Raw genomic sequence first — 15477 nt, 5'->3', positions numbered from 1 at the left:
TGTGCTATCACCGAGGAATTGGCGCCTCTGTCGAACTTATAAGGAACGGGTGTCCCTTCTATATCTATAGTTGCTGACCAGCGCTCTGCTTTCTTGCCGTTCTGAGATAAAGCTTCTGTCCAGAAGTCTTCGCCCTTGGCGCTTACCACTGTAATTCTTTGTTTGGGTTCGTGCTGCATTTCGCTGTTCGTTCGGCATGCTTAAGGAAAATGAGTTCTCTTGCCACACTTTTTACTTGCCCGATTTCTGGCACACAGCGCCAAAATTGCTCGAGAGCGTAGTTTCAAGCTTCGCTTTTCTGGCCTGCTCGGATTTTTTTCGCACTTTTCTTTCCCTCGCTTTTGGCACGCCAAATTTCAACTTTTGGAGAAAGAAGCGTTTTCTGAAATAAGTGTTTTTGGAAGTCATTTGTCCTTTATGCCTAGGACAATTGTGCTCCTCACCACGCGTTCTTCCATTTCGCCAAGTTCAGAGCTCTTCACCAATATTCTTAGTTAGGTTAACAATTCGTTAAAGCCTTCACTTCCTGGTGGTTCGTGACCCAAAACGGAACTCGTGGTACGCTAGGTATAACGACGGTTTGTAGAATGTTCCGAACTTCTGCTTAAGGACTGCTATATCTGACTTTTCTTCCGCTTCATCGAAGATGAAGTCCTGCACGTATCCTCTTCAATAACCATTCGAAATGTTGGGACCTGTACCAGTTTTGGCTGTTACCTGAAGTAGATAGCCGTGGCGGACAAGTCGAATTCGTGCCCGAATGTTCTCCAGCTCTGCCAAGTGTCGCCTGTGGTGCCCAGAGTGCCCGGTTGTGGCAGTAGCCTGGTGACCGAGGCAACTTGCTGACGGGTAGGCACTGGTTCTGTGTCCGGTATGCCGAAAGTACGCAGAAGCTGGCAGCAGCCCGGGATACGCATACGGGAAACGTATCCCGCAGGCGCCGGCAGATTACTGCTGCGCGCCTACTGGCTCTCGCCACAGGCCACTTCCGCTGGGATGGCAGTTCAAAGTGCGTATTTCTGAGAAAGCTAGTATGGTCAGGTAAGACTTAACGCCGCATACGTTTCGCGGAGCGCGCACTTGTCCAGAATAATTCGATGCCGCACCGAGTGACAGAGTACATGCCACGCAGAATGAGAATAGCGCTTATATTTGCAGGTGTGCGTCCATAAGCCCTTAAAGCGAGCTTGAAATCATGCACACTTTCCCACTGCCGCGCGTGTGGCTTAGTTCTGACGCCCGATTCTTCGTGGGATATGGTCCTCGCAGACGCGCTATTCGTGAAGGAAAGACGCGTGGCTAACGCGCAGTTGTCCTGCCGCTAATTGCAATAAAGCGTAGACCAAGGCTTTGCACTTGCTCCTTGTCAACCGACGTGGATGTTTTGAGAACCAAAACTAACTACGATGCTTGCCATTGATTGATTTTCGTTTCATAAAGTTTGTCTTTTCTGTGCCTTAAGCTACAGCTGGCTTTCTTTCATTCTGGCACCGAAGCTACACCGAGGTTTTTAAAATATTATGTGAAGGGCCAGGTTACACACCTGCCCAGTAACTGATGTTGGCGTCACATTGGTGCATTGAAGACCAGAACAGACTGAGAGGCACATACCCAATGCTCCAAGTAAACGCTAAAGGTTTTATTGAACACCGTTAGCTACTCCGTACCGCGTCTATAGTGAGCTGTGTCGGTGTAAAAGAGCTTCATTGAAGAGCTGTGCATATGTACACATTGTCAGATACTCAGTGATCCAAGTTGGCCGGACAGTTGGTTTTGAACCCCATTTCTTCAGCATAGCAGCGTGATTTGTTATTCCTACCACTACAGATTAGCTAGTGACCCAGCTAGGTGGGAGAATGCTTATGTACAAACATAGCCAGCCCCGGGAAAGTGGGTGAAGTACCTTAAGAATGCATTAAAAGAAAAGCAGTACAAACGTTTCCTATTCGTAACCGAGTATCATTGTCTCTTAACTTGCTCTATCCCAAAAAAAATGTTTTAGCTAGCCTACCTGTGCATGCTCCATACAGAATTAGTATATCGCCTAAGACGCTATTTTATTTGTAGACCCAATCGATATATATTTGTATGTGTAGGTGCAAACAATCTAGTTTTGACAAATATTTCTGCATGTATACAGACGAACTCCATTCGAATCATTTGCGCAGTTTCTTTTTTTGTTTGGTAACCTTTATTCCTATTTTTCAAATAACCTTGTGGTGGCAGGATCCTTAGCATCATCAGTTCTAGCAATTGTAGGTTGTCTGGTGCTGCCATCAGTGCTACGTATAACTTTTTTGCTGCCGTGATAAATGCTTCATTCTGTTCCGTATATTTCCTCCGGTATGTTTGTCTCCCAAAAGCATGTTTGGGCCTCAAATAGAAAGGCACTCCCCTTCGTGTTATCCTGCAGATTTCCCCTCCTTGCTCACTCCATGGACTTATCTCCTTCCGTGGCATTCAATTTACCGTCTGCGTTTTCTAAATTTGTTTTTGCTGACTCCGGGTTGTCTATTTGCACCTTCCGTGACATTCTACTTAGCTAATTGAATTTTTCCTCTATTTTGCATCCAGGTGTTTCAGGTACGGTGCCCTTTAGCCGCTCATTTCTTTTCATGAGTGTTCCTGATCTTGCATTACCATGTTCCTGGGCTTTTTTTCCGAATTAATTTTGTGTTAAGCTTATGCGAGTTCAACAGAAGTCCAGCCCATGTGAGTCTTCACTTCCTCATTTTTGGTTTTACCATGATACCCAAAGCCAACCGGCCCGCTCATCTTTGGTTTACTTCCAATATCTACAAGATCTCTGGTTTCAACCCCGAAATAGCATTTACAAAATTTAGCAACTGCATTGATACTCCTTCCGAATTCCTCGCAGCACATTATATTTATATAACCCAGAAGTGTGCTATGTTTAATTATTACTGCATTTCTGTTGCCCTCCTTATCTTTGTGGTTGTTTGAGTAGGTCTCTCCATCGTTTATAATACACCCTCGTATTTATATTGCTTGACTGCAGGTACGCCTTGATCTTCAATTGATACCACATGATGGGTCGTCTCTTCGATACATATCATAATTTCTCATTTCTTTATGATGAAATTGGGACCTAGACACGTCGCGTTATTGGCGCACATATTCGAAAGTCTAATTTTTTTTGCTTTCTTTCGCATGTAGCACTATGTCGTCCAGGTACTTCTCCCTAGGAACAGTTTGTTGCCCCCTTTGCCTATTACACGGTGATAACATAAACCAGAATCTATTGCACTATATTGCAGTCATCTTTCTATGCCCTTAACATAAAGAGGAAACAACATTTGAGACGAAGGGTATCTGTGCTTCGCTTCTCGGCGAATTTCCACTAATTCTGTGCATTTCCGGCTTTACAATGCATTTTGTGCTTGGCTAGTCATCTTTTTTGTCCAAAATGTCCCACAAAAATTCGCTCTTGACGTTCTGGTAATCTCCCTCCATGTCTAGTTTTATAGCAATATAGTTCTATTCTGAAGTATGTATATCTCTATCTACTAGGTTAGTTGAAAGATCTGTCCTTCATTCGTATGCCAGGGCTACAGCTGTTCTGTAGTTCCCTCACGATATCATTTTTTTCACCCGCTTCAACAGCGTTTATTGCTTCCATTATCATTCTATAAGTCACCAACGTTACTGTAACTGGTCTGCACGAGCTCGTCTCATTCTTTGCAGTTTCGTCTTTAAAAATAGGGCTTATCTCGCTTTCATTGCTCCCAATCAAAATTTCGTCTTTATTCGCTGGCTTAATGACACTGGTCACCTCTACATTGACCATCTAGTTGTTTCATCAGCTGTGCTCAATTTTATTGCGTCCTACCATCGTGTAATTAGGACGATTACCCCTTGTATTTTCTAGGCGCAGCTTGAACGTGTTGCTGACGCGCGCTGTGGAACGATTTGATGTTTTAGCACGTTCTTTGTGTTACTTATGTGATGCAAGTTCGCATGATCACCGGGAAATGACTGTGTAGCCTTTGGGTGAGTGAGTGAGTGAGTGAGTGAGTGAGTGAGTGAGTGAGTGAGTGAGTGAGTGAGTGAGTGAGTGAGTGAGTGAGTGAGTGAGTGAGTGAGTGAGTGAGTGAGTGAGTGAGTGAGTGAGTGAGTGAGTGAGTGAGTGAGTGAGTGAGTGAGTGAGTGAGTGAGTGAGTGAGTGAGTGAGTGAGTGAGCTTTGTATCGGTCCAGAGAAGACACAGGGGAGTGTAGCAACGTCTGCTGCCGGGCTAGTTGGTACATTCAACACACTGCATGCAATATTTAAGCGCCAATAAAATTAATTCAACTTTAACAACCCTCAAATCTGGCGATCCACAAGGGAATGTGCTTGGACCGCTTTTGTTTTTGATCTACGTTAACGATCTACCTCATAACATTTCGTCTAAAATTTGTCTTCTTGCAGATGGCTGCGTAATATATCGTAAAATTGCTAATGACAATAATATTTCATCTCTTCAGGACGATTTAAACACACTGCATAACTGGACTGTAAAATGGCACATGCAGCTTAACGTCAAGAAATGTCAATCGATACGAATATCCCGTACTAATATGCTTCTTCTTCCTATTTACTTGATAACATTTCTTTAGAGAGCGTAAGAAACTACAAATATCTGACCGTCCATATAACCTATAGCTTATCCTGGATATACCATATCGACTTTATAAAGAGCGAAGCCAATCACAGACTTGGATATCTTCGAAGAAACTTCTCGCTCGCACCATTATAGCTCAAACATTTGTTATACACGACATGTGTCCGTCCACAGTTGGAATATGCATCATCAGTATGGGATCCACACATCATGGCATCTCAGTTAATTGCCTTGAAAGTGTCTAGAGTCACTCCGCTCGGTTTACACTAGCAAACTACCATCGTACGGCAAGCGTAACACAAATGAAGATTACACTGAACCTACCTTCGCTGTTAACCCGCAGGAAATAATCAATCCTATGCTTGTTTTATAATATTTACTACCAGAACGCAGTGCTTGGCTCGGCATGGATTAATCCAGCACCATTAATCTCTTCACGTAGAGATCATACGCATAAGGTGCATTTGCCTCGCTCTAACACACTAACACATTCGCAATCATTTTTACCCCAAACTTGCAACGAATGGAACAGTCTGCCAGCATCTACTGTTAGTATAAGTAATCCTGTTCAATTTAGGAATGCTTTCATTAACTACAATTAAATCATGAAACTCGTTGAATATACCATGTGACTGTTCATTGTATAAATACTATATTTGCAACTTAACTATGTCTTTATTGACCTATCATTCCCAACTTGTACATTGAAAAGCGTATCAAGGGATTTCTATGTTCAACTACCTCTTTTATTTTTTATTTGTGTGTAAACTAGTGAACTACCATCATTTTTCTTTGTTAATTATACTGTGCCTTTTCTGTATATCATTTCTACCTCCTTTATGTAGTCTCTGTCCTCTATAATGCATACTTACTCTGAGAGTACTGTAAATAAATAAATAAATAAATAAATAAATGGCTTTTAAAAATGGTTTTAGGCGCAGAAAGTAAGACACAGACAACAGAATAAAAGACACGGACACGCGCACTCAGGAGAGAAAGGCGCATGCAGGGGAAACAGCACGCCCCTCGGCTAGTCCCACGTAGGGACCGCCAAGCCAAGCTTGACGGACGGATCGCGGTCATTCAGGACGGCCAAGGTTTGGTCACCTAATTCCGAGTGGCCCAAGAGCGCAGTCCACCTATCCTGGCTGAAGGCGCCGCCGATGGCTTATCACTTCCACAGCGCATGGCCTAATTTTGCCGTTAGTCCACACGCAGGGCCGCCTGCACTGGGATACCTTTCGGGGTATATGGAATCGGTATCTACAGTGTGCGGAAATTTTACTTAGTTCCGTGAACAAGCAAGTCTGTTTTCGCTTGACATACAGAACAGGTGTCTGTGAATTGCCAGCGTGAATTGCAAAATCTTCTTACTATCAGGTAGCTCGACGTGGGAACTACAACACATAAATTACCACAGAAACTCCACCATAATTGTCAAAGTATGCGTAAGAATTGTGCTACTTGCTCATCTGCACGCAGTCCAGTGCCATTGTTAGTCTTATCGAATTTGATCTGACCAGTACAGATTCTTTCAACCCTTATCGGACGTTATCAACCTTATCGGACTCGATCTCACCCTAATCAGCCATTATCGCTATCAATATCATCCTTATCAACTCTGATCTGCGCTTATGAACGTTATCGGAGATGATTCGACCATTATCAACCTTTATGGGTCCTATCAACCTGACCAGAATTGCTTCAACGATTATAAGTCCTTATCGCTCTTTGGCACTTTATCCCCGTCAAACCTATATCAACCGTGATGAGACTTACATAACCCCTCATCGCCCCTTATCATCGTTATCAACACACTGACTGCTTACCTCGGTGGCAGAGATCGGTGGCATTACGTCGGTGAAGGAACACCCCAAACGAAGGTGCATCCCGCAACCATGCACCGATAGGCATCAAGGATACGGTGTGTCTGGCAATAATTTTTTGTAAAAACTGAAATAATGTATGTAAATAATGTAAAACTGAAATAATGTATGGTTCTGGGAGCTGATCAATTAAAGTGTAGAATTTTATTCTGCCGAGTTGCTAATGAAGCGGTACGTAAGTTTAGAAACGGTTAACTTGTTGAAAAAAATTTTTCGCGCAGGAACCGCTTCGACTGGCGTCTGGAGAGAAAGATTGTGGCAAGCAGCAGACTTATCTACAATTATTGCTACACCTCCGGACGGGGAAATAGCGTTGTCGTGGTCTTCCCCAAGATAGCCCATTGCGTGAGGAACTTTTAGTAAGTTGTATACGTCCTTCCTGAACACACAACACCTTCTGATTATATTTATGAATAAGTTCTATGGAGTATTCGACAACTACTGTCACATTTAACTGTAGTATTTGTGTGTCCATTTTGACAAGACGTTTGTTACGTTTGAGGTGACTTAATCAGGTTTCCTCATCATGGCCTGGCAGTGCAAAGAAGGCAAAGAAGCGCGAACTGCACAGTGTGCTCCTTCAAGAGGCATCACATGACGTCAACATGTGACATCACTTGTCGATGATGTCATCACATGACATACCGTCCGAGTTGGTGATGTCATCAGACGATACCATGACCTGACGATGTAGTTTTTACTTAACGTAACGTTTCATGTGTGATGTCATCCGGCAATTTTGGTGTGATGACGTAATCACGTTTCATTATGATGTGAAACGTGACGTCACCACTTGGTCACATGAGTTTTGGTACCATCGGATGTTATAGGCAGATTTTTTGCTTCATGGGTCATATAATGATTTTGTATTTATAAAGAATACCCCTCTCAGCAGTTGTAGTGAACGTTTTCCACAGCTTCGCTTGGCACCCACTTTCGCAGGACTGGGTTGGCGAGTTATTTTCTTATCAGTTGGGCTTCCTGGTTCATGAGTCTCCTTTGTTGTTTTTATATATTAAGCGCGAAAGTCTGCCAGCTTCGCCGGTCTCACATCGACGACTGAAAAATTGCATAGGTCATGTGGGGGGCGCTTTTTTATCCGCACCTAAGCCTTCGGAGGGCGCACTAAGGCGGCGCTTTAAACATCAACAATAAAGAAGTGTCTAAGGTCTAGCTACTTTACCTTGTTAGAAAGTAACATCATTAATTGCGTGAGCTAACGCAACTATCGCAACGCCCCAGTAATCGCCACTGAGACCTGTAATTGCTCGCTGAACCACATCTCAATTTCTTTCAGCGCGTTCCTGCTTTTATTGGAAAATACGTTCCTTCAAATGCGCCACCCTCTTCCACCGGACAACTATCCGCACAATGACTTTAGGCACGCCTCGCTGATGCGTGCCTCCTCGCCGCTGCTGCTCTGCTCGGCGCGCTCAGCAGTGTCGGTGTCAGACCGGGCTTCGCCATCGCTGGCTCTGTTGGCCGGCATCGCGCCGCTCTCTAGAAAAAGAAGGCAGATCAAGGACGGCGCCAGAAGCTCGTGCGGGAAATTACAAGAAGGTTGAACGAAATAAACCTACTTTTGCCGAATGTTATCATCATCATCATTATTTATCCTCTCTTAAACACCATATTAAGCGTAAAGAGGAAACATGAGCATAAGTAGCTACACTTCACATGAGAAATAAAAAGAAAAACGATCCAACCTCTAACTCTGTCAGGGGCCACAAATGGTAAAGGAAAGGATCTTGGCATAGGACGCATTGCCAACGGCATGACCGATGCATGCGTCAGCTAAGATGTTAGTTCTCAAGATAGCCTGCCAGTAACTGCTTAAAGTTTTTATTCTTGCAGCTCGTTCCACTTCTCTATGCTGGGGGGCAAAAATGATCTAATAAAGGCGATGGTCGCACCATTTAGTCGCGATACAACGAGACTCTTAAACAGCTAAGTGGTTGGCGGTTAGGTCGGTGAGTATTCAAAAGAACAGTATAAAAAAATTAGGTAAATTCAAGTGGTGCATGTGGAAAAGGCACACTTTTTAAATCTTGCGGGGTGTTAACTTATAAAACAACTTAACAAAACTTATCTGTGCTGCTCTACCGTTAACAACAATTTCACCATCAAATATGATTGAACTCTAACGTTTCTGCAGGCACTGGTCTGCATATTAGTAAATTTGGCGTGCATACCAAGGGTACTTCAAATTAAAAACATAACAATACGCCCACGAAAGGAGGGCGAGCACACTAGAACGCAGTATAGAATCGGACACGGCGGCATGTAGAATAGGTTCAGTCACCAAAGGGAAAATGTAAAGGGACTTTTCTGGCAAAGGTGCGCATTATGTACTAGACACACAATAAGCTGATCATAATGACGATGATGTGGATGTGCACCACCGAAAACGTTACCACGTCTATATCAGCAGCAATCAAGAAATCATCAGGTTCAAAAAAACGTGAGGGGGAACAAAAGTAATTTTCAGGCATTTATTAGATACATCAAGGGCCTGTCATGTAACACATCAGCAGCACAAGTACCATAAGTCGCAGGGCAACTCAAGATGACAGTGCGGTGCCGGATACAAATATTGTTCAATATCAAAATCAAGGTAACTCACCTGCCACAATAAAACCAAAGATGGCCAGGCCCACAAGGAACACTCTCAGATTCATGTTGTTCCGTTTGTTAATACTGACAATGGGAAACGAAAGGAAAAGTCAATGTCTCGCGGCTGCTTAAGCTCGAAGATCAATACACTGTGCTGCTACCAATTGCCTAGCATTTATTTTTCTCGCCGTAGCAATAAATAAGGAAACTTTAACGCGGGCTTTTATTTAAGGCCAAATTGCCAAGGAAAGAAAAATCTTTAATATTTATTGAGAAGAAATGAGTTGTGCTACTTCACAAAGAAGTTCAAACACCGCTGCAGTGTATGTTGTGCTTGATGCGGTATAAGAGCCGGTATCTTTGAACCGGTAAAGCGTCATTTTTTCCCTAGTTCCTTGTAATGTCTCGCTCCTTGAATGTAGTTCATTTGTTGCTTTCGCTGTAATAATGTTATTTTTTTAATTAGCCTATTAGCAGATTGTCCTGAAGAATCGGCAACTTTCGTTGACACTAAACGTACGCCGTGCACAATAATTCTTCCTCCTAACCAGTCGTTCCCGCTTACCATTCCCAAGTAAACACCAAGGTAGTTTTGGTCGCATGCCCTCTGACCCACGCGTCAACTTTTCTGCCATATAAAAAGACTGCGGTGGGCAAGTTCAACTTTTAATTTTTTCCCAGAGTAATCGAAGTATTCCCATGTCATGGATCACTGGGCCCAGCGCTCTAAGATGCGAGAATTCGATGAGCTGACATAAGCGCCCTCGCAGTAAGTGATACACAAGAATCTGCACAGACGCAATTCCCCTGCAGCTTTCTTTAACCCCGAAAGCTGGCGAGTGTCGTCCTGGAATTGTGAAATCAAGGAGAAGCACGGTGTGGAGCCGCAAGCCTTGCCACAATGTTTTCAGTACGGCATCCGCGCTGTTTGCAAATTTTCCCCTTGGTTGAACTGTGCAGTGGGCGTGAGGTCGGCCATCTTGTGCAAGACAACCTAACATTGTGTGAAAATCTACTTTTAAGATTTCTCGTAAACTACTATCGACACTTTATATGTATTTCTTTTTTAGACCTGAAGTTCAACTCGCATGAATCTTGAAAGCGTCAACATTGACGAGCTTGGTATATAATAAAAAACACTATTTATCCGCGTTCAATGCTCGTATTTCTGTTAATAAACCCTATTGCGCTTTCTGGCCTCGCCAAGCAGCGACGACAAATAAAACTAAAAATAAAATTAAAATACTGCAAACAGCTCGGCAATAGAGACTGAATCTGTAGAAGCCGATGACACAGGCACCACTCTGTTAGCATTATACCCGTTCTTGCGTTGTTTTACGTATTACGCCTTGACATCAAGACAGCCTAACAAAAGATTTTGATTTATAATTCTTTTGAGAAATGATGGAGGCCTCACTTTCGGAATAGCAGACGCTCAGTTGTTTCCAGTGGATCCTGTACTTAGAGATGGGCAGAGTATCGTTGATGGCACTCACATTTTATACTTGAACAGACCCTACAATGCAAGGGGTTAAAGCCATTTTTTACACGTGTCAGCGATAATTTGAGTGACCTCTTTTCCGGAGGATGCGGTTTATCAAATTTCTTTATTTGATTCGTGAAATGCCCGCTACAGTGAGAGCGTGAACTAGGATTCATCATGCGCGCCTTAACGCACGCTGACATACGAAGTGTCTGCCGTAATTGCGTGAAATGAATGCATCCTGCTGTCTATTGCATTCACGTGACCTGGACTTTACTATTCATTTCTGGTGCTCCCGATGTCCACGCGCCAGTACCCTTGCAAGGCGAGACTAAATGAATCTCGATTTACCCTTTATTTGGTTAAAAAAAATCGACTCCAAATTCACGGTATTGGACCCTTCCATGTGTCCAAAATAAAGAGCTCCAAAAAATCTGGAACGTTTCCTCATGAGCATTTAGTGTCTTAGAAAAGCTAATTAGCGGGCGTTCCCAGCATAACGATAGAACGTAATGACCAGACATCGCCACAGAAAATGTATCTAATTTGTGGTACAATAGACAGACGTAATTCGGTCAATCTATTAGCGGTATGAAGTCACAGTTCATATGTGAACTTAATGTTCCCTGTGACATCGGAGGAAGTCATGCAGTTGATATACCAGATCAAAAACAATATAGAGACATGAGTCGACTAGATTAAGTCTACTCCTTTAAAACACGTAGCCGATATTACAACCCCAATCATCAGTTATATAGTTAATAGAATGTTTGGAAATAGTGTTTTGCCGGACCGCTTAAAGATATCCAGACTTTGCCCTGTTTTTAAAGGGAGTGATAAACGACAATTCACAAACAACACACCAATCTTCATTCTTGCAGTTTTATCTAAAGTACTTGAGAATGCCATAAACGCTCGATTGTACCAATTCTGTTCAAAGTACAATGTGATTAGTGAGGCATAGTATGGCTTCCAGAAAAATAAATCCTGTGAAGCAGCCCTTCTGAATAATAAACATGAAATAATTTAAAACATTGAACGTAAGCTCTACGCATACAGTTTCTTTGTAGATTTTAGGAAGGCATTTGATTCGGCATGTCATGGAGTCCTCATGTACAAACTTAGCAAGTATGGCGTGCGTGGACTGGTTGTTTAGTTAATAAAAAACTATCTCGCATACCGCCAGCATTACGCTAGCATAGGTAACAGCGCATCGGCGTATGCAACTATACCTGCGGAGTACCACAGGTTTCAATGGTCGGTCCTCTGTTGTTCATCATATATAAAAAACGATCCCTGTGACATACAATGTTTTCCCAAGTTAATAATGTATGCAGATGACACTAATATCTTTTTCAGTGGTACTTCCATTGAGTAAATTGAGCACCAAGTGAATAATTACCTAAATAACCTAACCTCGCAAGTTGCCTTAGTTTAAATAAGTAGCAACTACATGTTACTGAAACGAAGTACATAATGTTTGCTCCAATCAATGAGCCATGTAAATATAAAACAACTATTGTTTTTGAGGGCAGACAGTTAGAGCAGGTAAAGATCCAAAAGTTCTTAGGAGTTTGGTCTACTGAAGCCTTGACGTGGAACGCACATGTAGAAAAACTAATACTATAACTTAATAGAATTGTTGTTTGCTTGTACAAACTCAGCGCACTCTTACCAAAATGGTTAAAAAATGAAATATATTACGCTCTGGTCTATTCTAGAGTGACATACTGTATCTTGGTATTGGGGTACAACCACACAAACTAAATATGAAAAGCTAAGAATTCTGCGAGCATTCGAACAAAAGGGTTCTGCTAGTATTCGAACAATATCCTCGCCCTATTAGGGGCTGAAAACTAAACCCCTTTTTGAAAAATATTCAATGCTAAAAGTAACGCAACTATACTATTTCAAGCTTTTACGATGGGTTATGCAAAAGAAGCATAGAATTTTTCCGAGTACATCAGCGGGTGCAATGTACTACATAGGTCAGCAACGCAAAAAACATTAACACTAAGGACAAACGACGCTAAACAACACAGAATAGAAAGTACCGACATTGCTAAATCACTTACATGGTCTCATAGAATGATTACATACATTGTAGTACCATGGTCAAGTCCATCCTGACACGTAATGATGCTGAGCTAGCTTAAATAATGAAATATTTTTGTCGTGTCATAATTTGTCGTTTGGCATTGTGTGATACAGATGTTTTTTTTTTTCAACTGATGTACAGGTCTGTGTTAAATTATTTTTGTGAACGCTGAGAATGTAAGACTTGGGCGATAATTGTTTTTTCTTTCACTTCTCTTTTTCTGCTGTGTAGATATATTTGTTCGATATGATCAGAGCTAGATTATCTTGTCATGCATATCGACCTGCGTGCCGAGCTGTAATAGGAGCGGAGGCCTTTTGTCAGGCTACGTAGCCTTTAGCCTCTGCTCCCGTTCCTGTAAGCAGGCAGTACAAATAAACTTCAAACTTCATATGTAGAGATAGCACGAGCGCATCGTGAAGTCTGTCAACGTAGTTCATTAGTTAAAGCTAAACGACGCTCGTGAGTCATGCAGTGACATCATTGGGTGGTCAATAACGGTCCTGAATTTTGTCGTTTACCACCCGAGGAAAACTGGCCTTGCCATAGTACTGCTCCTACACAACTACACATATATGCTTTATTTAGTAATTCTTGTCAACTGAATCGATTTGTCGACACTGCTTGGAGGAGGCAAGAAATGTCAGAATAATTGGACGTTGCTGCGACGAAATTAATTAGCTTTCTGAAGCAAACGTGTGTATGAAGTTGTTGCGGAGAATTTCAGCTCAAATAAACTACAACGTGCTATAAAATATTAGAAAAAGATTGTGGGTAGAAAATAAAAGTCTATAGTATTGACCCATCCAGCTTCTATGTATTACCATGCAAATCCACGCATAGAACCTTCCTCTTGAATCGACGGGAAAAAACATAGCACTTTGTAAAGGCTATCGATGTTACATAGAAGGTACAAAGGCTACTTGTAGTGCATCGACGTCAACGGAATAAGGCTGCAGTCATGGCGCGGCGTGGTCTATTCTGTGACCACACGTCATGGGTTGCTGTCGTCCACGCCTCGTTCGCCATCCACATTTACTCAATCTACAATCTAGTTGCTTCGCTGCTTACGCGAACCGCTTCAGGAAACCTCAAGGCGCTGTCTTGCGTACATTTAGTTTCAGAAGTAAAACGCCACCGTTTTGATGACCTCCCATTAGGTGAAAGGTCATTAGGCTTGATTAAAATACGAACGCAGCAGATAAAAGTGCACAACTTCGAAGGTTTGTAATATCCAACCACCAATATTATTTCAAGTAAACACGCGTTTTTTTGTTATAATGGTCCAAAGCACAAATGCCAACACCACCCGAGGGAGATGTAAATTCTATGAGCACAAGTAACGAAAAAAAAAATTGGCTGCGGCTTAGCTCAGCTAATCTTGGAGATGCAAAGCGAAAGCTTGGTTTAGCCTATTTGAGCCTTCGTTTAACTGGTTTAACATTTTATTTAGTTTTATGAGTATGCCTAAGTATATATTCAACGTTAAGCCAGGTATGACTGCTGTGTCTAAATCGGTGGCTAGACATGCAAAGAGACGCGGTGAACACGCACAGCATCGAATCACAAACGGACAGTGCGCGAACGCGCTTGCTACATTGATCTCGACGGTACGACGCCCGTGGATCCCGGACCCTCTCCCGTGAAGCAACTCGCCGGGCGATATCCGCGGGGGGGTCAGACGCCGTTTGGCAACGAAGGCTCAAAGCCTCTCGCTCCCGCCCAAGGCTAAGAGGAGACGGCCCGCCCTCGCTCTAATCCATGGCCAAGCTCGCAGTAACTAGGCGAGCGCGACGCTCCCCTTAGCAGTGCGCGCCGCGAGTCACGTGGTCGGGCGGCGAGCCGGCTGCCGAGAGCGCATGCGCCAAGCCGGCGGCGGAGCTCAGCGCAAGCGGTCACGTGAGGCGCGGCCAAGGCTACGCCGCAGCTGCGGTCAAATTAAGGTCACACTAAAGCCCCTGAAACTTCGTAAAGTAGTGCCACTCTCCTCCTCCGCCTTCACTCCTCGTTTCTCCTCTCTTTCAGGCTCCCTCCTCGACCATGGCGCCGCCTACGATGCTCGAGCGCAGCAGACGACCTTTCGCAGAGGGAATTCACGCATAGCAAGGCAGTGCTCTTTAGGCGTTCACGTTGGCTTTCCAGCTCCGCGTAACTTCGTGTACAGCATAGAATTTCTAGTCGGATGATTATACAAATTCGGTAACGGCGGCTTTTGCTTCATTTTTTGATAACTATTTCTTAAAAAAGTATCTGAAGGAGTGTTAACGCTGTGCTTTGACGACTGCAAATGTATCGCGTGCACTACAATTAGGTACGCAACATTTGTCAAGGGCGTGTAGCAAGATCTTGTCGTGAATTGTTGTAAATAACACGTTTACCATCGAATGACAACCTCTTCGCTTCCAGCAAGCCCTCAGCCTAAAGAATCCGCGCCGCCCTTACCACGTGAATTCGCGGCGCGTATCAGCTATGACGTACAAAGGCTGACGGAAATCACTGCTCTGGAGGTTCGAAAGTGTATTACAAGCTACGGTGCCGCCAACGTGCGTGCTTGCCAATCTAAGCGCGCGCAAAGCCTCAGAGGTTGGCGCTGGTGCTTTTGTGTTTCTCGTGTCTCAGCGCCGACAGAAATACCGCGGCCGATCATCGAGTCGCGACTGTGCGTACACAAGAAAATGAAATGAGTTTTTAGCATTCGTGCGCGAAGCGGGAGCGCGATAACAATGCTTGACTCAATCTCAAACAAGACCACTGTGGCCTTCAGTAATTTTTTC

General features: G+C 43.4%; 1 protein-coding gene and 1 long non-coding RNA gene across 2 annotated transcripts in view; one reads left to right on the top strand and one right to left on the bottom strand.

Moving 5' to 3' along the window:
• Window positions 1–15477, top strand: part of LOC135908975 (membrane metallo-endopeptidase-like 1) — a 144345-nt gene that overhangs the window by 10506 nt on the left and 118362 nt on the right. The window lies entirely within an intron of this gene.
• LOC135909026 (uncharacterized) lies at window positions 7813–10604 on the bottom strand. Its single transcript, XR_010566535.1, has 3 exons — window positions 10540–10604; window positions 9133–9206; window positions 7813–8009 (listed from the first exon to the last, which is right to left on the bottom strand). It is a non-coding gene; the product is annotated as an uncharacterized lncRNA (long non-coding RNA).

Source organism: Dermacentor albipictus, chromosome 2 (genome assembly GCF_038994185.2).
Source record: "Dermacentor albipictus isolate Rhodes 1998 colony chromosome 2, USDA_Dalb.pri_finalv2, whole genome shotgun sequence".
NCBI lineage: Eukaryota > Metazoa > Arthropoda > Arachnida > Ixodida > Ixodidae > Dermacentor > Dermacentor albipictus.
Note: the sequence above shows the minus strand (reverse complement) of the source record. Positions and strands in the feature narration are given on the sequence as shown.